The sequence below is a fragment of the Sus scrofa genome, chromosome 1 (genome assembly GCF_054392235.1).
Source record: "Sus scrofa isolate SSC_HxYL_T2T_F1_AM1 chromosome 1, Sscrofa_HxYL_maternal_Yorkshire_Landrace_v2.0, whole genome shotgun sequence".
Classification (NCBI taxonomy): domain Eukaryota; kingdom Metazoa; phylum Chordata; class Mammalia; order Artiodactyla; family Suidae; genus Sus; species Sus scrofa.
In genome coordinates, this window is record NC_139383.1 from 169,837,007 (window position 1) to 169,862,289 (window position 25,283).

The 25,283-nt window shown below is 40.5% G+C and overlaps 1 protein-coding gene across 9 annotated transcripts in view; it reads left to right on the forward strand.

The window, feature by feature from the left end:
• The window catches only part of LOC146406843 (uncharacterized), a 103,532-nt gene that overhangs the window by 11,963 nt on the left and 66,286 nt on the right, over positions 1-25,283 (forward strand). Inside the window, exon 2 of one of the 9 annotated variants that reach the window (XR_014815895.1) lies at positions 1,430-3,672. The exons of 7 other annotated variants lie outside the window; for them this stretch is intronic. The gene's annotated coding sequence lies outside the window, so the exon portion shown is untranslated. Of the gene's footprint in view, positions 1-1,429; positions 3,673-25,283 lie in introns of those variants that run through there. One more of the 9 variants, XR_014815902.1, reaches the window with a different exon arrangement.

Sequence of the window (25,283 nt, forward strand, 5' to 3'; positions counted from 1 at the left end):
GTATGTTCACATGCCTTATTATGCTACATTTATCTATCTACTTTGGAAAGTTAGTTTTTAGTGATCAGAGAGCATGTTTATCCAACTTGCCAAGAATAGGCAGATTATTAGACTTCTGTTTCATTCTTTATCTGTAATGTTTCTTATCTCCTCCTCATTCCTCTAAATCTTAGCCACTCACAATGGCCAACCTCAAATCTTCATTTTTTCAAGAACATTCCCATGGCTATCCTACCTGGAGATGGTCTATTTCTCCTTCCTTTCTTTATTTAAATAGCAAATATGTATTGAGTACCCGCTGTTTGTAAGACACTGGTTAGGTAATAAAAGATAGGCAAAAGTTATCTGCATCAAATAATTTTGCACGTTTGTATGTTGTATGTATAGATAATATGTTTCTCTACAGTATTTTCTCAGTTAAATTGTGAGTTGCTTGGGGCCACCTCTTCCATCTTATTATTTATTGCATTCCTCATAAAATTTAGCAGAGTAACTCCTACTAAGAGTTAAAAAGGAGTTCCTGTTATGGCTCAGCAGTAACAAACCCGACTAATATCCATGAGGATGTGGGCTTTACCCCTGGCCTTGCTCAGAGGGTTAAGGATCTGGTGTTGCCGTGAGCTATGGTGTAGGTTGAAGATGAGGCTTGGATCCTGTGTTGCTGTGGCTGTGGTGTTGGCTGTTAGCTATAGCTTTGATTTGACCCCTAGGAACCCCTGGGAGACCCCCTGGGAACTTCCATATGCTGTGGGTGCAGCCCTAAAAAGATGAAAAAAGAAAAAAAGTGTTAAAGAAAAAGTTTAATTTATATGATGATTATATTTGTAGACATGCTTTAAATATACTTAAGTATGCAAGACACAAATAGTTCCAATAATTAGTTATACCATTTAATCATTCCACCCAAAATACTCTCATTTGGGTATGGAACTAAACTTTAAAGCTGTTCAAAACTCAGTCCCCTCTTCATATCTATACATAACCTATGTGGCACCCTCCTCCCTCAATTATTTTTCCAGGCTCTGTAAGAAGGCTCTGTGTGTGTGTGTGTGTGTGTGTGTGTGTGTAAACATATAAGGCATTTAATAAACCTGAGCTCTATCAGATTCTCTTCTGGTGTGCCTGTTTGTAGGACCTCAGTAGAAAGATCATTGCCCTAGGAATTAGAACACAAAGCTTCTAAGTCTTTGCTTTTGTCCACTTCCTCTTTTGAAAAACATTGAATATGGAAGATACTGGGTTGAACAGAGGTCTCTTCCAGCTCTACAGTCAGATGAGCTTATGTGAACTGACTTCTATGATTATAAATCAAGAGATAGACTATCATAATTTAGTGTACAAATAGAGCCTACATCACTTGTAAAATTTAGCCTAATGTCGCATCATTTCCTTTTTTGACAACCCTTCTTTGTCCATCTTGTGTTCCCAGGCTAAAAGGCCCTCCTCATCTCATCTGTATTTATCTAGGTCTGACCATTCTTCTGTATCGGATTCCACCTACCAGAAGAAAAGAACTCACCGGTCTCCCCAACCATTCCAGTGCCTGTGAATCTCATCTCCCTCTGACTTTGGAGCCCTTACTACCAATTCAGCAACCCTGTTTTCCTCCAGTTATTTTTGGGCCTAATTCTTGTCTATCCTGTGGGACATGGACCACATTTTAAACATCTCTCTATGCCTCTGTCACAAAAATAAACTGATTAAAGCTTGATCTTTAAATTCAAATATGGTCACATTAGTGAACTGCTAAAAAGCTTTCAAAGGCAGAGGCCAAATAAAGGGTATTTTTGTAAAAATAAGATGCGAGGCAAATTCTCTTAAGGGAATATTTGCTTTAAACAACTTTAAGTAGCTGATTTTGCTAGGAACATTCACATTAAATTGGGTACTTTAGACTGTAAACTGCCACAGCCATTTTGTAAAGCAACTTGACAATATGTGTCAAGAATCTCTCTCTCTCTCTTTTTTTTTTTTTTTTTTTTTTCTTTTTAGGGCCGCATCTGCTGCATATGGAAGTTCCCAGGCTGGGTGGAATTGGAGCTACAGCTGCTGGCCACAGCCACAGTAATCAGTAATGCAGAATCCAAGCAGTGTCTGCAACCTACACTACAGCTCATGGCAACACTGGATCCTTCACCCACTGAGTGAGGCCAGGGCTTGAACCCGAATTCTCATGGATCCTAGATGGGTTTGTTAACCACTGAGCCATGAAGGGAACTCCTGTGTCAAGAATCTTAAAAAAAATTTTTTTGTATCACTTAGTACAGGTTCCAGGACCCGTTTGGACACTAAAATTTGAGGATATTTAAGTCCCTCACATAAAATGGCACAGTGTTTGCCTATAACCCATGCAAACCCTCTTGTATACTTTACATCATCCCTAAAATACTTATAATATCTAATGCAATGTAAATGCTCTGTAAATAATTGCCAGCTTACAGGAAGTGCAAGTTTTGCTTTTTGGAACTTTCTGGAATTAATTTTTTCCAAATATTTTTGATCCGAGGTTGGTTGAATTGTACATGTGGAACTGGCAGATAGGGAGGGCCCAACTGTATACCTATTTCTGAGGATGACTTCTGAGGAAATAACTCTTTAAAAAAACTTTATATACAAATATGTTCATAGTAGGATAATTTGTAATACTAATGTCCAAAAATAAGTGAATGGGCAAATGCGCTATACGAGAACACAGGGAAATACTATAATATAATGTTAAGCGAAAAAAATCAGGATATAAAATTTTACATGCAGCATGGTCAAAACAATATGCAAAAATATGACTAAGAAAAAATAAATGGAGAATACCCGAAAATGTTAAGAGGAGTTATCTTTTAACAACAAAATTGCAGTTTGAATTTTTTTTCTCTTTCTACTTTTTCTGTCTTCCAAATTGTCAAAATGGAGCATATATTAATTCTGGAAAGGAAAACAAGGTACTTTCAAATGTGGGGGTATCAAGGATTTAAGTTTCAAACGAATTTTTTAGAGTCGAAATATCTTAGTGATTTAGTGCCTGAAGTATGTGTGGCTGCCTAAATAGAAAGTTCAGTCTTTCTTTTTCCCTAAGTGCCATCAAGTCTGAAGAGTGTTCTAACCACGTGGTCACTATTTTGAGTCCTTTCCTCAAACTTTCCAGTTCATGTTGTCCATGGAGTCCTTGGGCTGTTTGGATTCAATAGATTTGAGACTAAGCTGTGAATATGGATACACACAGTCTCCTTTTCTCCACTTTACAGCCAGAATCCCTGCAAGTTCATGAAGTTTTCCATCAGTCCTTTTTCTGACAGAGGCAGAAATCATGGATGTAATTCACTCATGATAGGCTGATCAGAATGTCAGAGATTCTTAGTGGCCTTTTAATATCAAGGAATGTACAGATGGGGTAAGTTAAGCCATGGATACATAGCTACCAAAGCAACTACTGGGCAAATTTATGGTACTAATAAAATAGATACATTTTGCTTAAAGCTAGAACAAATATGCATGGAACTAAGCTTTAAATCTGTTTAAACATCTTGTTTAGGAATATCTGCCATAGAATTAATGGGGTTCATCTTAATCAGGTTCCAGGGCACAAAGGAACAATTATAATAAACAGGATCGGATAATACCACTACAAAGGGAAAGAGAATATCCTGAGAACAGAACTGAAACTTAAATGATAGAAAATGAAATGAAACTAATGAAACTGAAACTTAGCCAGCAAAGCTTATTAAAAAGAAGAAAAAAAGTCCTGATCTGAACAGAGTCCTAGAAATCACTAAGCTGTGAATATGGACAACTTATACATGAGCCAGTATTAACAAAATTAAAAAAAAAATACCTTAAGTTTTCCAAGTTACACTGAGATTCAAAGTGAAACATGAATCAGCCGTGTGACCTTGCTCACGTCACTTAACCTCTCTAAGTCTCAGTTTATTCATCTGTGAAAATAGAGAATAATGGTGCCAGATTCAATGTAGACTCTTAGGGTTTAAAGGGGACTTAGAAATCACCAGGCCTGACCTCCTCCATTGGTCCAGAGCCTCAGTCTTGCCATGCTTCCTGCCAGTCACCTCACATTCAGAGCCCACACCTCTTGTTCCAACAGTGAGCTCTGGAGGCAGCCAAGGTGGCTGCTGGACCTGCTGAAGGCTCAGGCAAACTGTGCCAAGCAATGTGAGGGAGGGGGTGAGAAGGACAAGGCTGGGACGGCATGAAACTGATCTGGCTTCAGAGGATGGCTCTGTGGGGACAGCTGAGTTGTCTGAGGCAGCTTGGACAGGATATAGGCATTCATGGTTGTCAGACAGGGAGTCTGTATAGTGCTATAAGGTGATGAGGGAGTCAGGAACAGGAGAGGGGTGGGGTACCCCAGAGTGCATGACCTGTGCTCAGACATGAAGAGCCTGCTTGTTGGATGCTCTGCTATACCCGTCTTGAAATTCTTTTTTTTTTTTTTTTTCTTTTTTGGCCACGCCTGTACCATGCGTAAGTTCCCAGACCAGGGGTCAAACCTGTGCCAAAGCAGTGACAATGCCAGATCCTTAATCTGCTGAGCTACCAGGGAACACCCTCCACATCTTGAAATTCTTAATCTTTTCACAGAGGGCCTGGCAATTTCACTTTGTACTGGGCTCCACAAATTATTGAGCCAGTCCTGATACAACATGCAAGACTTGGGTGGCAGAGGTCAGGGGGAAGATGAAGAGGGGAGACACAGAGAGACCAGGGAGGGCCCTGGTATGTGTGTGACTCTTTCTTAAGCTCCTGTTAACAGTAGGACAAGCCTGCACTGTACTTCCTGCGCCCTGAGGATGCGCTAAGCACCTGAAGGACCAACCTGAGGGTGTGGGGCTCATTCCCACAGAGGCAGCTCCACAGAAGTATCTGAAAAAGGGGTGGGGACAGAGGGAGGGGGAGGGGCTGGTTGTTGTCATCTTTTCCCTTGATTTTGTTGAAGTGAAATTCACATAACATAAAAGTAACCATTTTAAAGTATAGAGTTCAGTGGCATTTAGTACATTTACCGTGTGTGCAGCCATCACCTTTGTCTAGTTCCAAAACCTCTGTCTAGTTTCATCACCTCAAAAAGAAACTCTGTACTCATGAAGCCATCATTCCCTATTCCTCCCTTTCCTCATCCCTTGGCAGCCACTATGGCTATGGTTTTACCTATTCTGGACAAAGTATATATGTGTAAGCATATACTATGTGACCTTTTGTGTCTGGCTTCTTTCACTTAGCATAATGTTTTGGAAGTTTATCCACATTGTAGGATGCAGAATGAGTATGCACTGTAGTATTAGGGCTCAGTTATATACCATTGTATGGATACACCACATTTTGTTTATGTATTCATCCACTGAGGGATATGTGGGTTTTTTTCCACCATTTGGCTATTGTGAATAGATCTGTAATGAACATTCATGTACACATATTTCTTGGAGTACCTATTTTCAGTTCTAGGATACTGGATCATATGGGAATTCTATGATTAACTTTTTGAGGAACTGCCAAACTGTTTTCCACAGTGGCTGCACCATTTTACATTCCCACCAGCAAAGAATGAAGGTTCCAGTTTCTCTACATCTTTGCCAGCACTTGTCATTTTTCTTTTTTTGTCTTTTAGGGCCACATGTGGGGCACATGGAGGTTCCCAGGCTAGGGGTTCAATCAGAGCTGTAGCTGCCAGCCTATACCATAGCCACGGCAACTCAGGGTGTGAGCCTCGTCTGTGACCTATACCACAGCTCATGGCAACACAGAATCCTTAACCCACTGAGTGAAGCCAGGGATCAAACCTGAATCCTGATGGATGCTAGTTATATGTTTCTGCTGAGCCATGATGGGAAATCCTCATTTTTTTTTAATTTTGTTTTTTCTAATCGTAGCCACCCTCCTGGGTATAAAGTATACCTTATTGTGGTTTTGATTTACATTTTTTTTTTTTTTTTAGGGTTGCACTTGCAGCATATGGAGGTTGCTGGGCTAGAGGTTGAATTGCAGCTACAGTTGCCAGCCTACAACACAGCCACAGCAATGCAGGATCTAGGCTGGGTCTGTGACCTATACCATAGCTCACAGCAATGCCGGATCCTTAACCCACTGAGCAAGGCCAGGGATCAAACCAGAGTCCTCATGGATACTAGTTTCATTAACCACTGAGTCACGACGGGTACTCCCTGATTTACATTTTTTAAAATGACTAATGATGTTGAGCATCTTTCACGTGCTTGTTAGTCATTGATATATCTTTGGAGAAATGTTCAAGTTCTTTGCCCATTTTTAAATGTAGTGGTTAGTCGTTCTGCTATTGAGTTCTAAGAGTTCTTATGTTCTGGATATAGGTCTCTTATTTGATACATGTTTTTCAAATATTTTCTCTCATCGTGTGCATTGTTTTTTCACTTTCTTGGCAGCCCTTTGATGCAAAAAAAGTTTTACATTTTTATGAAGTCCAATTTGTTTTCTCTTTGGTTGCTTGTACTTTTTATGCAGTTTCTAAGAATCCATTGCCAAATGTGAGGTCAGGAAGATTTACCCCTCTATTTTCTTATAAGAATTTTATAGCTTTAGCTTCTAAATTTAGGTCTCTGATCCATCTGTAGTTAATTTTTGCTTCAACTCATTCTTTTGCTTGTTGGATATCCAAATATATCCAAAAATACCTTTTTTTTTTTTTTTTTTGCCTTTTCTAGGGCCGCTTCTGCAGCATATGGAGATTCCCAGGCTAGGGGTCTAATCGGAGCTGTAGCTGCCAGCCTACACCAGAGAGCCACAGCAATGCGGGATCCGAGCCGCATCTGCGACCTACACCACAGCTCACGGCAACGCTGGATCCTTAACCCACTGAGCGAGGCCAGGGATTGAACCCGCAACCTCATGGTTCCTAGTCGGATTCGTTAACCACTGCGCCACGACGGGAACTCCTACCATTTGTTGAATGACTATTCTTTCCCCATTTTATTGTCTCGGCATCTTTGTCAATTAGCCATAGATATATGGGTTTATTTCTGGACTCTCACTTCTATTCCATTGATCTCTATGTCTTATTTTTAATTGGTGTGGCTAAGAATGCGTAAGAATGCATTTCACTGAGTCATGGTAACATATCAATAAATTCTGGCCAAAGAGTAGATGCATGGTAAATTTGATAGAGTAGAGCTCTTACCATTGAGCATAAATACTGCAAACACATATGCTGAGACAGCAATCTAGGGACCTTTGCAAGAACTTGAAATAAAGATACAAATAGACAACCTGAGCAGCCGTACTCAGGCAGTCCTGTCCTAGAAGCAATGATGCTTATCTTGGTGGGTGAACTTGTTCTACAAATTCAAGTAAACAACTTACGGAAGGGCACACCCATCAAGGACAGTGCAAACAATTCAGAACTTGATGCTTGGCATGCTAAAACCAGGAAGAAATTATGACCATTTTCTTGCAGCTATTTTAAATCATCTTCCTCTTTTCAGTCTGGTAACATAATAATTTGTTTTTCTCTCTCTTTAGATTAAGTGATGAAGCTTTCTAGGATAAGATTTATTTCCCCTTAGTCTCTCAGCTCAGCCTAGACATAGAGCAGTTTTTCACCTGGAATCTTACTCGGATGCTAAGGGAAATCCCAATAGAACAAGAGCAAAGAAGAAAACCCCAAAGCAGAGAAATAGACAGTTTTACTAAACATGGATCTTTTTTTTTTTTTTTTTTTGTCTTTTGCCTTTTCTGGAGCCGCTTCCGCGGTATATGGAGGTTTCCAGGCTAGGGGTCTAATCAGAGCTGTAGCCACCAGCCTACGCCAGAGCAACAGCAACTCGGGATCCGAGCTGCGTCTGCGGCCCACACCACAGCTCACAGCAACGCCGGATCCATAACCCACTGAGCAAGGCCAGAGATCGAACCCACAACTCATGGTTCCTAGTCGGATTCGTTAACCACTGCGCCATGACGGGAACTCCTAAACATGGATCATTTATCTCAAGAGAACAAGAGTTCTTCATTTCAGTCTTCCTGAGAGAATCCTTCCCCAAACCCCATTTTCCACAACCATCCCCAATATTCCTAGCAAATCCCTTCCTTTGGCTGCCAGACTCCTAGAAAACTCTCCATGGGGGGAATAGAATGTTTTCTGGGACCTAATAGGCTATTCTAATACAGGTTTCAGGACCTTCAGACTATCTCCAGGGGTAATTAACCCTCCCCCATACAGCCCTAGGTTCACACCTAACTGATGCAGGGGTGCAGGGCAAAGGTAAAGAGGAAGGCCCACGTGCCAGATGTCTGTAAATCAAGTTATAAATCAAGTTAACAAACTGTTAAATGGCACTTATATCCTCCTTTCTTGACAAATACACCTTGCAAGGACATGGAAAGCAGATGCCAATTTAGAGTCCCTGCCTCTGCCCTGGGCCTACCCTGTCACTCTTCTCATCTTACTCCAGGAAGGACCTTTCATTTATGCGGTTGGATACTCCAGCCAACATGTCCAAGTCCTATATTAATTTCCCACAACTGTATTTGAATCTACAATTATCGCAATAAAAATTTCAATTAGAGACCAAAGTGTCTGTATGAGTATGTGTGTGTGTGTGTGTGTGCGCACGCGCGCGCGTGTGTGTGTGTGTGTGTGTGTGTGTGTGTGCATTATGGCCCATAGACCCTGTGCTGGCCCTTGCACTTTTTATGCAAGTAAAAAGTCTGCTCTCAAGGGCCCTTTCTGGTCCCCTTCAGCCTGGCCGCTCTTCACAGGACAAGGGGCCCACAGGCTATGGGGTCTTGCCTAAGACTTGCGCAGGGCTTCCCCTTCCAAACCAGGGCCTTAGAATTCCCTGCTGAAACAGCACCCCCCACCCATTTCCAGGGCTTGCATGGCCTTTCCCTTCTGCCATCCTCCTGAGTGAACTGTCCTGCACCACCAGTGTGTGCACCTCTAGGCCCAAGGTATCCCCAGAGGTGGCTGTTTGTGGAGAGTATGAACAGAACTTGAGTTAGAAAATGAAGACTTAGAATGTTGGTAACCACTCATGGCCATGACCACTGAGGGGAGGTGGTTTCTTTCCCTTTCAGCCTTAAGTTTCTGGAAAGAAAAGTGAGAAGGCATAGCCAGCCTTTAGCACCCTCCCCGACCTCTGGTGAGTGAGACATGGCTCATAAAACATACCAGAGACAAAGATCAACTGTTCTGCTCCAATCAACCACAAACGATTGTGACATCCAATAAAGGTCAGGCACAGGCACAAGGAGTAAAACATATAAACCTTAAATAGAACAAGAGATGCTTCACTAGTTCACTCTTCAAATCACAAGCTGATTGTACACCTCTGGCAAGAAGGGCCATTGATTTTGGCATCTAATGCCCAACAATTCAAAGTACAGTAACATTTTCTAGGTACTTCTGACCCACCAGGACATCAGACCAAGAGGCCCACAGTGAAAAGCTATTTCTTGTATCAAGTCCTGTCAGACACGAGGGTTTCCTGGTTTATACAACAACCCCATTCTTTGAGGAAAAAGCAATTCTGAGACTTGGCTGTTACGGCACAGAAGGAAATAGGACATAGGGCTGAGCCTATCTTAGAGCACGGGTTAGAAGTTTCTGGATGTTTAATATTAGTAACAGAATCGTCTGTCAATCACCAAGTGCTGAATGTTTTAGAGTTTGGAGCACTTCTTTTTCTATTCCAGACTAATTTATACTTCACAGTGGAGGTTTGGAATGACCATCTTAGGCATTCATACGGTGCCTCACGTTCCCCTCCCAAAAGGATTTGAAACAACTTATCTCCCTTTAAGGTTAATGTGTTTGGATCCTAGAAGTCTACAAAATGCATTTGGTTTTATATCAGCCAGCCAAAATTCTCCCGGGAAATTGTCAGAGAAAATAAATAACTGAGCGGGGAGAGGCATAGTTAAGCTAGAGGACACTTGGGCCCAAGTGTAGCTGGAAACATGTTTCCGCTGGGGCTGTACTGGGGGAAAGGGCAGCACATGTCAAAAAATCATTTCTAGGGGATTTTTCTGGAGGACAGGCCCTGACACACAGACAGTGCTCAGTAAATATTTGTTGAATGGAACAGAGTGTCCCAATCAGCGTGCTGCAGCCTGTGAAAGGGATGGGGCAGCTGGTGCCCTCTGCCACAAATACTGCCATTTCCTATGTGAGCCACACTGGGAATCTTCAGCTCCAGCTCTGTCATATCCTCCTCGTTCTGATAGTGCCCTGAACTCCTCCAGGGCAAGGAAGAGAGCTCGTGTGAACTATGTCCTAAGAACATCGTGCCTGGCATCTGGTAGGCACTAAATAAATGTTGAGCAGAATTTGCAAGCATGCTTTTATAGCTTCCTCCAAGTCATCTATTAGGAGGTTGAGCAGTAAAAGATCAAGGGCAGAACTATTGATCCTCTAGGTGCCAGGTTGACAATTATTTATTAATCCATACTGGAGGGAGGTGAGGTCTACAAAGAAAGAGACTTTGTTGGGACCTGACAGTTCCCTTCACACCCTAGAACAGCTGTCCCAGGGGCAAGCTGGGCACCAACGAGTGAAAAGTAGAGAAAAGGTAAGGTTCTCCCAAGAAGAGTAGCATGGATGTCTCGGGGAAAGGGAAATTTGCATAACTTCTGGAATAAGGGATAGAATTTGGTGATGTGCATGAAAAGTCTTAAACATGTGCAGAAACTTTAACCAAGGAATTTCACTTGTAAATCTTTTTTTTTTTTTTTTTTTTTTTTTTTTTTGTCTTTTGTCTTTTGTCTTTTGTCTATCGAGGGTCACACCTGCGGCACATGGAGGTTTCCAGGCTGGGGGTCTAATCAGAGCTGTTGCTGCTGGCCTGCACCAGAGCCACAGCAATGCCAGATCCAAGCCATGTCTGTGACCTACACCACAGCTCATGGCAATGCTGGATCCTTAACCCACTGAGTGAGGCCAGGGATCGAACCTGCAACCTCATGGTTCCTAGTTGGATTCGTTTCTGCTGTACCACGATGGGAACTCCTCACTTGTAAATCTTGATCACAGAAATTTAATCAGCTTCACAAAGATATGTACAAGGGTGGTCAACACAGTATTGATTAAGATAGTGAAACATTTAGAATAATGTAATCTTCCAACAATCATGGCTTAAACATTGAATATAGTCATTGGATGTAATATTACACAGCTATTAAAATGGTGATGGAGAGTTATATTTATTTGAATAAAAAGTCTTTATGGTTAAGTCTGAAAAAGTAAGATACAAATGGTACCATTTTGGTTTAATAGAAATATATTATGGAGAGAGAGGGAGTGAGATATTCTTGAAGAATGCATATCAAATGCCAATTGTGATTGTCTCTCCAGTATCATGAATACAACTAATTTAACATTTTTATCTGTGGTTTCTAAACTTCTAATTTGGAAATTTATAAGAATATGTGATACTGTAATAATAATAGTAAAAAAAAAATTAGGACTGATGAAAATGTGCCCCTGCTGTTCATTAAATTGGTGAGCTTTCTGCTACCTAGAGTGCCAAGCTAGGGATGAAGTGGTTACCTGGCTGGATGTTGTGGGGCAAAAACTCAAACTGAAAAGGCTAAAACCAGCTGCCAAATCTCTGATCCCATGAAGGAAGATGGAGATGTTGGAAATGTGTGTCCTTTGCACACTTTGTCAGGCAAATGTAGTTTTTCAGAACTAATATTTTACATTTTTTGCAAGGCTTTTTTTTTTTTTTTTGATGATGATGAGAATGTCTTTTAAAATCAGAAGTTATATTCTTACTATTTGTCTCTTTCTATGACTTCTTAATGAGCAACAACATAAGAATTGGAATAGTCTCATTTTGTTCCCTGTTTGGCACATAATACTGTATACAGATATTTGTATCTGGACCTGGAAACAGATACAACGTTTGTCTCTCATCACACAGGGTACCCTGTAAGCTCCATGAGGCCAGGGATTTTATTTGTTTTGTTTCAGAGCCCAGAAGAGTACCTGGCACACAGAAGGCACTCAGTAAATATCTTTTGAATGAATACAGGAATGTTGGCAGAGTAAAATGAGCAACTTAGAAGAAGCTACTTTGCAAATACATACTTTTGCTGTATTCATTTTAATCACATTAAAAATATAAAATTGTAAATAGAATTCCAAAATAAAAACTTATGTAATTATTTCTTCAAATTGCTAACATTCTTAAAAAATCAGGTATGATCTTCATACAGCCAAATATTTAAAAGTGAGAACTACAAATTGTATTCTAGGCAACCACTGTTCAAGAGAGCTTTCTGCGACCAGAGAAATATTCTATACCTGCATTCTCCTATAGTGTAGTCACCAGTCATGTGAGGTATTGAATGCTAGAATTGTGGCTGGTTGAGAATGAGGAGCTGAATTTTACATTTTATATAATTCTAGTTAATTTGCATTTAAATTTGAATAGCCACATATAGTTGGTGGCTACTATGGCAGACACTACAAGATTGAACTTTTCATTCTAGGGTACATGATAAGGTAAATACCATGTGTTTGTCAAGGCACTGTGTATAAAAATGAGATCTAAATTGGATCCTGTTCTCAGAGAAGAGGACAGAAATAAACCCAGGAAACCAGGATGCGTGACAGTAGAGTATTTTCATAGATTAAAAAAATTTCTTGGAGTTCCTGTCATGGCTCAACAGAAATGAATCTGACTAGCATCCATGAGGACTTAAGTTCGATCCCTGGCCTCACTCAGTGGGTTAAGGATCTGATACTGCGGTGATTTGTGGTATAGGTCGCAGACGCAGCTCGGATTCTGTGTTGCTGTGGCTGTGGTATAGGCCGGCAACTTCAGCTCTGATTGGACCCCTAGCCTGGGAACCTTCATAAGCCTCGGGAGCAGCCCTAAAAAGACAAAAGACAAAAAAAAAAAAAAAAAAAAAAAAAAAAATTCTTTACCACACAGTCTTCCTAATCTCTTCTAATCTGCTACCCTCTGGACATGCCACAGATTTATTTGTATCCAAAATAAGGTTTATAAGAGTTATAAAATCCAAAGTCAAGATCTGTGCAGTGCATGCCGTCAGCATTAGAATGAAAAGTGCAGTTTGCATGAAAATCTTATTTTTACTCTAGGGTGCCTCCTTTTATTAGTTGACAATTGCACAATACTGCTTTGGTAATGTTAGTTATAAACAAAGGGTTTTGTTTCTTTTCACTTAAAGATCCCCATGTTATCTCCAAAGCAGATAACAGTATTGAGGAATTAAGTAAATGCAGAACTAAAGCAACCAGTTAGAAGAGCCACCCCACTGCCCTCTGCAGAAGCCTTCATAAAACATTCATGCCAAATGTTCCTTAACTGAGTATTTATCTTAATTCTTCATCTTGTTGATGTATAACAGTTCTAACGCCTTTCTTAGTGATGTTCGTGCTACTGGAGGAGCTCAAAGAACACAAAGCAATTTCAGAGAAAAGCAAAACTGGAGGAAGAGCACAGTTAAAGGGAATATATTTTTGTGAGGGGTTCCCATTGTGGCTTAGCGGAAACGAATCTGAGAAGTATCCGTTGAAGACACAGGTTCGATCCCTGGCCTCGTTCAGTGGGTTAAGGATCTGGCATTGCCATGAGCTGTGGTGCAGGTCACAGATGTGGCTCTGATCCTGCATTGCTGCAGCCGTGCCGTAGGCCAGCGCTTACAGCTCTGATTAGACCCCTAGCCTGGGAACCTCCATATGCCACAAGTGCAGCCCTACAAAGCCAAAATGTATACATATACATATTTTTGTGTGTGTGTGAAATTGAGCTGAAAACAAATTGTTGTGATAACTCTATTATGAATAGAGTTTAACCAGTTGTTAAATGAGGTGCAATGGCCTCATTATAACTAAGCTGCTATAACAAAAATACCACAGATTGGGTGGCTTTACAAACAACAGAAATTTGTTTCTCACAGTTCTGGAAGCTGGCAAGTCCAAGATCAAGGCACCTGCAGGTTCAGGGTTTGATGAAAGCCCACTTCCTGGTTCACACACTGACTTTTCCCTGGGTCCTCACATGGCAGAAGGAGTGAGGGAACTCTTTGGGGTCTCTTCTATCAGAACACTACTCCCATTCTTTATTAGTATAAAGAAAAGCCATTGATTTCCAAATGATAATCTTGTATCCTTCTGCTGCTTTGCTGAATTCATTGATCAGTTTGAATAGTTTTTGTGCAGAGTCCTTAGGGTTTTCTATATACAGTATCATGTCATCTGCATATAGTGAAAATTTTACCTCTTCTCTTCTAATTTGGATATCTTTTATTTCTTTTGTTTGTCTGATTGCTGTGGCTAGATATTATTCCAATACTATGTTAAATAAAAGTAGTGAGAATGGGCATCCTTCTCTTGTTCCAGATTTTAGCTGGAAGGCTTTCAGTTTTTCTCTGTTGAGTATTGGTGGTTGTATGTCATTCAGGAGGGCAGGATCACTTCTCTCCTTTTTTTTTTTTGGTCACAATAGCTCCTGGGCCAGAGATCGAACTCCTGCTACAGCAGAGACTTGAGCCACAGCAGTGACAACACTGCATCCTTAACCCACTGAGCCACCAGGGAAATCCTGGATCACCCATCAAACCACCTCCCAAAGGCCCTCCTCCTAATACTATCGCACTGGGAATTAGGCTTGAACATATGAATTAGAGAGGTAGGGGAGACACATTCAGTCTACGGCACATATGTTTTCATATTTTCTGGCCCAGTTTTGGTCACCTAAGAGCTGCATAATAAATACTTGATGGTTGATTGTTAATTATATTGTATAAAGGTTTGCACAACACACCTTTATTTGTTTATTCAGTAAACATCCATTTGAGAAAACCTATAATGAGGCAGGCGTTGTTGTAGGCACAAGGAGACACCAGTAACCAGGACACACCTGGTCTCCTGCCTGTTTGCCTGCCTGCCTGGAGCACATGTTCAGAATTATTTATCATCATCCTTTTGGTGCCAGCAATGAAAAGTGTTCCTAGATTATGCAATTCTATTGAGTCTACATATAAAGTCAGTTGTTGCTTTAAAACTGTGCAAACAGTGGGGGTTCCCATCGTGGTGCAAAGGAAATGAATCCTACCAGGAACCATGGGGTTGCGGGTTCGATCCCTGGCCTCGCTCAGTGCGTTAAGGATCTGGTGTTGCCGTGAGCTGTGGTGTAGGTCGCAGATTCGGCTCAGATCTGGCAGTGCTGTGGCTCTGGCGTAGGCCAGCAGCAACAGCTCTGATTAGACCTCTAGCCTGGGAACCTCCATATGCCGTGGATGTGGCCCTAAAAAGACAAAAAAAAAAAAAAAAAAGGCAAAAAATAATATAAAATAAAATAAAATAAAAAGACTGTCCAAAAACATCTGAACAGGCCCATGCATAAAGGTATAGCAGACAGTACAGTTATTGGGGCCCATCCCAGTGGAGCGCTTTGCTCAATTAAATTTCTTGAAATTGGAGTTCCCATTGTGGCTCAGTGGGTTAAGAACCTGATGTAGTCTCTGTGAGGGTACAGGTTCAATCCCTGGCTTTGCCCAGTGGGTTAAGGATCTGGTGTTGCTGTGAGCTATGGTGTAGGTCACAGATGCGGCTTGGATTCCGAATTGCAGTAACTGTGGTAGTAGGCTGGCAGCTACAGCTCCAATTCGGCCTCTAACCTGGGAACTTCCATATGCCACAGGTGTGGCCCTGAAAAGACCAAAAAAAAAATTTTTTTTTCCTTGAAATTTCACTTAATCTTCTTCTATCAGTTCCACACATTCTACAGTGTGCCTTATTGGCAGAAGTTGTATCTTTACAGCGGTGGTTCTCACGCTTTTTGACCTTAAGACCTCCTTATACTCTTAAAATTATTAGAACACCAAAGGGCTTTGGTTTATGTGAGTTATAGCACTATAGTTATTTGCACTACTGTAAAATTTTAAAAATACTTTTAAAATTACTCCAAAGCAATAATAAATTCATTGCATGTTCACAAAATGACATATTTTTATGAAGAATAGCTATGGTTTTCCAAACCTGAAACATTTTGTGAAAAAATGGCATTGTTTTACATTTTTGAAAATCCCTTTAACATCAGGCTTAATATCATTTCAATATTTAAGAGCTGGATTCTCACATCTCCTTCTGCATTCACTCTGTTGTAATATGTTGTTTTAGTTTAAGTATGTGAAAAAAAACCTGGCTTCGTACATATATGTGCTTGGAAAAGAGAAGAGAATTTTCATAGCCTTTTCATATAATGGTGGCTATTCCCCTTTGAAACCTCACCAAAAGTAGACAAGTAGCATAGCAATTTCTTAAGTTCAGTGTAGTATGGACTCTGAAATGGTTTCAGTGAAATTTCCCTACTCAGTTATATTAATACCTTGGTCTATAATGCACTTTCAATGGATCTTCTGTCCATAGTCTTACATAATTTTATAACATCATGCATTGACAATTTGGAAAATATTGGTTCACTGAGCTGTGGACATTTTCCAAATGTTGACACATGTCATTATACAACCTCAACAAATCACATTCGTTAACATCAGCACCAATCTTATCTCAAAAAAATCTTTAAGTATTGGGATATTGTCGAGCTTATGATGCCCGGTTCAAGATTTTATAAAAAGCTAATATTTTAAAAACTCAAAAGAAACAAATATTAATGGTTGGTTTTCCTTGGTGTGACAAGCTCATTTGGTTCATTTTCAAGAATATGCCTGCCAAGCTGTCAAGTCTGAATAACCCAGTTGCCAGTTGTTCTTTCAAGTAAAAATTGTGTTCCATAGAGAAAGCAGTTGGTTCAGCTCACCACTCAAACGATGGTGCAAGAGCTTTTCCTGGAGATAACTGTGGTAGTTGGATACACAGCAGAAGTGCTTCATATGAAATAGAATACTTTCTATTTCATCACACTGAGTATCCAAAAGACCTGGTGAAAGTTCAAGATTTATTTTTTTATTTTTATATACATATAATGATTTATATTTTTTCCCATTATAGCTGCTTTACAGTGTTCTGTCAATTGTCCACTGTACAGCATGGTGACCCAGTTACACATACATGTACACATTCTTTTTTCTCACATTATCATGCTCCATCATAAGTGACCAGACATAGTTCCCAGTGCTACACAGCAGGAAAGTTTATGCTGCTTTATCAAGGAATTCTTATGTAAAACTGGCTTAAAAAAAAAAAAAGAATTCTAGATGGCAGCAAAGAATACTGTAACTACTAGTATAGTTTGGTGCCATTGTCATGATTCATGTTAAAGCATCAACATTTTTAGCTCCCATGGCTTTTGTAGCATATATACAAATGGAAAAACAGTGTTTAGAAGGGGTCATTTGCAAATAACATATTATTATTATTAATTTTGACTTTGCAGACTTCCAGAAAGGGGCTTGGAGACCCTGAGTGTGTCCCTGTCATTGCACTTTGAGAACTACTCCTTTAGAGTCTGTTATGGATTGAATTACGTGCCCCCAACAGTCATGTGTTTAATTAGCATGTGAACTAATTCCCAGGACCTCAGAATGTGATAGTGGTTTGTGATTGGGCCTTGACAGAAGTGATTAATTTAAAATGAGCCAGTTAGGGGAGGCCCCAATCCAGTGTGATCAGTACTCTTGTAAGTGATAATTAGGACACGCAGAGGGACCCACACCAGGGACCATCAGAGGAAGAGGCAGCCAGAGGATGACCATCTGCAAGCCAAGGAGAGAGGCCTCAGAGGAAACCAATACAGCTGGCACCTTTATCTTGGATTTCCAGCCTCCAAATCTATGAGAAAAATTCTGTTTGGTAAGCCACCTAGTCTGTTCCATTCCGCTGTGGCAGCCCTAGCGGACTAACAGAGTCTTTCCCATGCCCACCCTGAGCGTCACATGGCCTCTGTAACAATTCCCCCTCTTTCTCTGGCAAATCAGCTCAATCGCCTGTGTGTATGTGTCCCACGTGCCTTCAGGAGGGCCACTCAGCTCTCTTTCCCGCTTATATTGCATTCTGTCTATATTTCCATCCCAGCTCTGGTCTAGGCATTTTTTCCACTCATATACCTACTTCACTGAATCATGAGATCTTTGAGATTGTGGACCAATTCAATTTCTTCTTCATATCGTCCATCTCTTCCACCTCCTGAGTGCAATGCTCACTGTTTATCTATTAAATGAGTGGCTGCCTGCGGTCCTTTCCTGTGTTCAGCAGCCCTTGGAAGCCAATCTTTACATGCTTCCTGATAGATGTGTCTTCCAGGATCTCCTGGCCCATGGCCACAACTTGTTGTTAGGGTGATATTTTAGCAATTAAAAAAAAAAAAAGATTACATTATAAGAATGCATTGCTCTTCTCGAAGTCTATATGATAAGTCAAGCTATAATTAAGCTCTCCTTGGGCATGGCTTGAAAGAAAATGAAAAATTTCACTTTTTATTAAAATTGTGTTTCTTAGTTGCTCTTACTTTTCTCAGTATTGTGGTAGATTTCATATTTTTTCCCCTCAGAGATAGTTCTTTGTTCATTAGGCAAATTTATAATGCTATACTGGTAGTAATATTTTGGTTTTTGTCTCCTAAAAATTTATTCATTAATTCCACAAATACTTCATATCTCTACTGTGATGGGAATAATTTTAGGTGCTAGGGACATAGTGACGAACTTAAAATTAGTGCCGTCATGGAATTTATAATCTAGTAAATAAACTGACTTATCAAACTGCTTTGGTGTAATGTTCAAAAGTACATCTTTGTTCCTTGATTATAAAAACTTGATTATGCCTCTTGATTCTGAAAACTTCTCCCTGAATATTTAGCAGCAAGGATGTTATTGGCACAAATAACATTTTAGTGCTATTTTATGTAAATGCTATGGACTTAATCTTTACATGTTGTGCCCATAAGAAAAATATGACAGGCCTCAACTTAATAGTAATTTAATCACTCTATAATCCCACTACTGTCTTGAGAAATAATGAACTGAGCAGTACTGGCAAAGTTCATGTGTGATCACACACAATTCTCCAGAACTCAAGTCCAATAACCAGGGATGACGTCATAATGATTTGGGATTATCTCTAAAGATGTCAAAAATTAAGGAGACATCTTCAAAAAACTAGACATAGCAATTTTACAGGGAGAGATTTTTAAATGGAGCAAACATGAAGATAACTACAAGAGGAAAAGCCACCTTCTTATATCTGTTCCTAACCATCACAATTTAATTATAGAAGACCAGATAAAGCATCTTATAGAGAGATGAGTGTCATTAAAGTATCTTTTACGAGTAAGCGAAAGAAGAACCCAAGCAATTATATTTGACTTTTCTCTCCTTATTTTTTCCAGCAAGTTTACAACTATTACCCTAACTTTCCCATTTCTTTCCTTTGTCTGTATGCCAGCATTTAACCTATTTATATGTGGTTTTTTTGAGGTTCTTTTGGCTGTGCCTGCAGCATGTGGAAGTTCCCAGGCCAGGGACTGAACCAATGCCACAACAGTGATAACACCAGATCCTTAACCTGCTGAGCCACCAGAACTTCTATCCTATTCATATGTGATAAACACCTAATCCCCTGGGCGTCAGGGTGAGTTCAAATCATACCACTTTAGGAAGACCCACCATGCTTTGCTCCCTTGGTGACTGGTATCTTTCTTATGATGCTTTCGAATGAGAATTGAGCCAATATTGCTGAAGCTCCTGGTGTTACATATGTTGAAGGCAGATGAGTGTTTTGAAAAGGGGCTGTCCAACTAATCAGTACTGGATGATTTCCGCAATCTCCTGTGACCTTTGAAGTGGGCCCATGTACTCTATAAGAGGCACAAAAAACTCCACTAGGGTACTGGAAGAAATAACAGACCTCTTATTTAAATGTTCTTTTTATCTCATCCTTTTTCTTTCTCCCTTTTTTTATTTTTATTTTTTATTTTTAGGACTACACTCATGGCATATGGAAGTTTCCAGGCTAGGGGTCAAATTTGAGAAGCAGCAGCAGGCCTGTGCCACAGCCATAGCAACGCCAGATCCGAGCTGCATCTGTGACCTCCACCGCAGCTCACCGCAACATTGGATCCTTTCACTCACTGAGCGAGGCCAGGGATCGAGGCCTCAGTGAGAACTGAGCCACAATGAGAACTCCTTATCTCATCCTTTTGTCATTTCTATTTTGTGAATGCTTTATAATACAAATACCATACAAGAGCTTATGTCTATAATTCATTTATAAGTAAATGTACATTGGGGTGCATGTACAAATTTCTTATTGGTGGAGCATGTAATCAAGAAAGTTTGGTGATACCATTAAGAAGAGCTGGGGTGAAAATAACTTATTGAAACAGGCTGGATGAAATCCTGCAGGTGCCAGAACATGAGGAGCAGGTCAGTTTGCTCTTCCTGCCCTGGAAGAGTGTGAAATAGATGGCACGGTGGGAAAATGTTGCCCACCCATCCTCAGGGCCTGCATTCCCTTCACTGTGGAGTTGTGCAAATTCCTTCTGTGGGAACTACCCTGGCAGGTCTCCTGGACTGGCTGTCGAGGGGTCCTGACTTTGAAGGACTTCCTGGTGCTTCATATGCATGTCCACCTGAAGCCAATGCCCTCAGCCATAGCTTGTGGGGCTGTACCTGACCTGCTCTTTCCACTACTTGGATGCTACTTGAACTTGTTGCTGCTTCACCTTCCAAGCTCTAACCCACCATGCCTGGTTTCAGTCAGGCAGTGGCATCTGGTTTCAGTCATAGAACAAAGGCTTCCCGCTGGCTCTTATATCCTCCTGTCCCATAGGGCCTCACCCCTGCAAGTGCCCTTGGAGGGTGAGGGTGAGACTGTGGGTCACCCCAGAGCTGACCACACAGCTGACATCCACCAGCCCTCCAGCAGCCAAGTGGCCCTGGAGGCAAAGCATCTCTGTCCATCCAATCTCTAGCCAGCCCCCCTGCCTGCTGCTTCTGCCACCAAGTGTGGGGAAAGACCCCTTTTGGCTTTTCACTTCAGGAACTCACAGCAGAGCTATGCCTGGTGGCCCTGAGGGACAGACAGCTTGTGGTCTTCAGACTCATCCAAAGTCTCTGATAACTGACTTTTAAAAATCAGTGAAGCTTGGTCATATGGTAGCTCTATGTATAGTTTTCTAAGGTACCTCCTTACTGTTTTCCATAGTGGTTGTACTAATTTACATTCCCACCAACAGTGCAGGAGGGTTCCCTTTTCTCCATACCCTCTCCAGCATTTATTTGTAATACACTCTTGGGCATACACCGGACAAAACTTTCCTTGAAAAAGATGCATGCACCTGCATGTTCATTGCAGCAATATTCACAATAGCTGAGACATGGAAACAACCTAAATGTCCATCAACAGATGATTGGATTAGGAAGATGTGGTATGTATACACAATGGAATACTACTCAGCTATAAAAAAGAACAACATAATGCCATTTGCAGCCTCATGGATGGAACTAGAGACTCATACGAAGTGAAGTAAGTCAGAAAGAGAAAGACAAATACCGTATGATCTGACATATCTGGAATCTAATATAGGGCACAAATGAAACTTTCCTCAGAAAAGAAAATCATGGACATGGAGAACAGACTTGTGGTTGCCAAGAGGGAGGGGGAGGGACTGGGAGGGACTGGGAATTTGGGGTTAATAGATGCAAACTACAGCCTTTGGAATGAATAAGCAATGGGATCCTGCTGTATAGCACTGGGAACTATGTCTGGTCTCTTGCGATGGAGCATGATAATGTGAGAAAAAAATGTATACATGTATGTGTGACTGGGTCACCTTGCTATGCAGCAGAAAATTGACAGAACCCTGTAAATCAGCTATAATGGAAAAAACAAAAATCATTATAAATAATAATGATAATAATCAGTGAAGCTTAGTGGCTCTTTCCCAGAGATTAGTCGTCAGATTGCCTTAAACCCCCATCAGTGCAAAGAATCCGTCTCAAGCTGAACCCTCCTTAGGTACAGTTGGTTAACAAGAACTCTACATGTCACTGTGAGGGTGGATGATGTGGTTTGTCAGTCAAGGCCTTACATGCTTTCCAGAAATTTCTTTTTAGCATTCATTCCATTTCACTCTCTTTCCCTCACAATGAGCCTTTTATACAAGAATGTGATTACTTTTTCAAGATAAGATAGAGCTCTTCTGTTCTTTCTCAGGTACCATACTTCTATACTTCCTTCCTTGGCTCCATCCCTAGGTCCCAGACAACTGCTTTAAACTTGGGTTCCCTTTTCATTCCAAGACGCTGGTGTTAGCCTGGCCATGGGTTTATGGCCTTGAGAGGAAGGAACAGTGTATTGAGTAGATTTCACTTGCTTTTCATTTCAGTTCTTAAAAAAGGCTTTACCTTGACAGGGGTGCAGTCAGTGACTTGTTTACATGGGAGTGTGTTCTGCTGTTCTCTTGAAAGACACATGAATGAACCTAGGTTTCTCTTTCTCCTCTCTTTCTGGCTGGAGAGGAGGTTTCCCTCTCAGCATTCTGACTCATTGTTGCTCCTTTCTCCTAGGAGCCTGGGGCATGTTTACTAGTGGGTGTGGCACATGCTTCGTATTCTGTCTCAGATCTCAGCAATGCCTGCAAGATTTTTTTTACTGACAAGGTGCCACATTACCCCCTCGTTCCAAATCTTTCTCTTTACCTGACATCTAGATTCCAAATAAAAAATTAACGGATGCAATGAAAGGTTGTATTTATCCGTGAGACCCACCAAAGGTAGAGTGTTATAATAAAAGAGGAGAAGCATAAGCCTTGAAAACACAGAAATTTTAAAGGTATACTAAAGAGTCAAATAAAAATAAATACACCATCAAATGCTAGAAACTCATTCATAGTAGAAGAAAAAATAATATATAGCTTATGAATTATTCCTCCTCCACAGCACTCAATTCTTTTCTCATGAAGCTCTTGTTTCACTGTGTGTACATATTTATTTGCGTGGCTTGTTCTATATTTGATTTCGGTTACTTGGTTAAATCAGGTTTTGTTTCTCTCAGTGTCTCCAGTACCCAGCATGGTGCTTAGAAAACAGCGGATGCTCACTAAAGTCTTACTAATGAGCAGAAGAAAAGAAAGTGCTTCTGAGAGAGGAATGGAGAAAGCCTACTGAGAGAAAATTGGAGTCTAGCACATTTACTGAAAGAAACTCAGTGATTCTCTGCACCATAGAAAAGGTTATTTTATGCAGCGCTAATGCCATGTTTTCCCTCCAGCTTATTGGAAACGCACCTACCAAACTGAGAGGGGAGGGGCGACAGAGAGGGGAATGGGAGCCGACTCATTGCAGCTGGTGAATTTCAGAGCAGTGTTTTTCACATCCATGATGGCTTATAGGCTTCACAAATGGAAGCAAATTAAATTCATCACCAATCGTAAAATGCCTTTGACTCCACCAGGGATGATTTGGGGATATTTTGAGAAGTAAAGACAAGCAAAAGAATAAATTCAAATGGTAAGTAATTTAATGGTCTTTAATAAGAACTGCAGGAAAGAAAGGTTTTACTCTCACTGCCACCATCATCGTCCTCAATACCATCTTGAAATGAGCAGAAAACAATGTCACTGTCAGCACACAGGCAAACATCCTCATTAGGAGATGCATTTCAGAGACAGATGCCCCTTTTGTCGCTAGATTCAAGAGGCAAATGAGCTAGATACGTAATGAGATGGAGCTTAGTGCTTGTTTTACACTGTGGTTTTAAGAGAGTCATTACTAAGCACCTCCATTAATATAAGATTCCTCAAGGGGTTAGTATCCTGTTAATATGGAAGAAGATGAAATTCAGGATTTTTATATCTCCTGAAACAGATGGTTATAATTTAAACTTCATGAAATACAGGAAAGAAGAAACACAATCAAAACCCTGAAAGTCCTAGTTTCTTATTTTCCAGGCCAAAGCCTGCAGTATAGTTGTATAAATAGTTCTGAGACTCTTTTCTATTTTTCTTCCTTCCTGAAGATAATCCACAACGTGACTGTCTGGACACATCTAATGGCTAGCCATATGGCATTCCAAGATCACTTTTCTAAAAGTCTGAGCTCTCGTCAGACACATTGGAATGATCTTGAGCTGGTGGAAAAGCAGCATTAAGTGTAGAAGCTTTGGAATGAAAGGAAGGGAAGAGCATAAAAGAATGCCATGGGAGGGATATTTCCTTTAAAAGGCAGAAGGAATCTTTGAGAGTGAGATGAGTAAAACTGTATACGTATTAAATTTGTCGCAATCCTTACGATGCAGGGTTGCCCTGACCCAGTCTCAACACTATCAACATATCTTAGCAGCTGTGTAAATGCTATATTAGGGTTTATAAATATTTCATCATCAGGCTTATTAACTGAGAGACTTTCCTAACTGAAGTCAAACAGGTTTGAAAGCAAATTATAATGGTTTTAAGCAAAGCTTCCCTTTAGGAATAGCCAGAGGCTATTCCAGGAGATTCCAAACCTCTTGTCAGACTGGTGGTTTAACGCAGGAAATTCACCCAGAGCTGCTGTACTTTAAGGCTCTCTTCTCTGTTAGAACACACTCTTCCTATCCACCACTTTTCATTCACGTTCTCCCAGAAACAGTACAAATAAGCTGTAAACTGATCACTTGGGGCTTAGAGCTTCAGTTTTGGTCCTGAGCATAAGTTTTTTAGGCGTGTAACTCCATGGGTTTAGTTCCTTCACGGATTTGTGCAACCGAACTCTTTTTATGGCTGAATAATATGCCATTGTATAGCTATACTACATTTTATCTATCCATTCACTCACTGACAGACATTTGGGTTGTTTCGTCTGTTGTAAATACTACTGCTATGAACATTCATGTACAAATAGTTGTTTTCAGTTCTTTTGAGTATATACTTAAGAGTGGAATTGCTGGATCATATGGTAATTCTATGTTTACATTTTAAAGGAACTGCCAAACTCTTTTTCACAGTGGCTGCACAATTTTACATTTCCACCAGCAATGTAGAGGGTTCCAATTTCTCCATATCCTAACACTTGATATTTTCTGGTTTTGTTCGAACTTATAATAGCCATACTAGTTGGTGTGAAGTGGTCTCTCACTGTGGTTTTGATTTGCGTTTCTATAATGACTAATGACAATTGAGCATCTTTCATGTGCTTCTTGGCCATTTGTGTATCTTTGGAGAAGTGTCTATTCAAATCTTTTAGATTGGGTTACTTGTCATTTAGTTCTTTAAATATTCTGGATTCTAGACCCTTATCAAATACATTATTTTCACATATTTTTCTCCTATTCATAGATTCTTTCCACTTTCTTGACGATATCATCTAGAGCACAAAAGTTTTAATTTTGATGAAGT